This window comes from Anarrhichthys ocellatus, unplaced genomic scaffold (assembly GCF_004355925.1).
Source record: "Anarrhichthys ocellatus isolate YVR2014 unplaced genomic scaffold, GSC_Weel_1.0 scaffold34, whole genome shotgun sequence".
In the NCBI taxonomy this organism is placed as follows: domain Eukaryota; kingdom Metazoa; phylum Chordata; class Actinopteri; order Perciformes; family Anarhichadidae; genus Anarrhichthys; species Anarrhichthys ocellatus.
In genome coordinates this window covers 3,880,583-3,881,097 of record NW_022280064.1, presented here as the reverse complement: position 1 = coordinate 3,881,097, position 515 = coordinate 3,880,583, and the positions used below count along the sequence as shown (strand labels likewise).

Below are 515 nucleotides of genomic sequence, written 5' to 3'. Positions count from 1 at the left end.
GCTGAGGCTGAAGCTGAGGCTGAGGCTGAAGCTGAAGCTGAGGCTGAGGCTGAGGCTGAAGCTGAAGCTGAGGCTGAGGCTGAAGCTGAGGCTGAAGCTGAGGCTGAGGCTGAAGCTGAGGCTGAGGCTGAGGCTGAAGCTGAGGCTGAGGCTGAGGCTGAAGCTGAGGCTGAGGCTGAAGCTGAGGCTGAGGCGGCTAAAAAGCCATAGCGGAGTGGACGATAGCCGATTGTGGTTTTGCTCAACAAAATAAATAAAATACATGTTGAGGTGTGAGTTGTCGCAGTAAAGTGATATTGGCTGTCGTGTGATTTTTTTTTAAATTTTTTTCCTCAGATCCTTAAATCGTCCAGCGCTCAGTCACCAATCAAGGAGCGCAGCCGGGGGAAATCCTTATCGCCGCGTCGACGACAGAGCAGTCCCCATCGTCGCTTCACACACCGCAGAGACAAATCGTGAGTGTTCTCCAGCTTTGAGCAGATTGTGTGTGTGTGTGTGTGTGTGGGGGGGGGGGG

The 515-nt window shown here is 53.4% G+C and overlaps 1 long non-coding RNA gene across 1 annotated transcript in view; it reads left to right on the top strand.

Moving 5' to 3' along the window:
• Positions 1-143: 143 nt before the first annotated feature.
• LOC116393665 (uncharacterized) overlaps positions 144-515 on the top strand; it is a 7,492-nt gene continuing 7,120 nt past the window's right edge. Inside the window, exon 1 of the long non-coding RNA XR_004213397.1 lies at positions 144-455. This is a non-coding gene — a long non-coding RNA (uncharacterized LOC116393665). The remainder of the gene's footprint in view (positions 456-515) is intronic.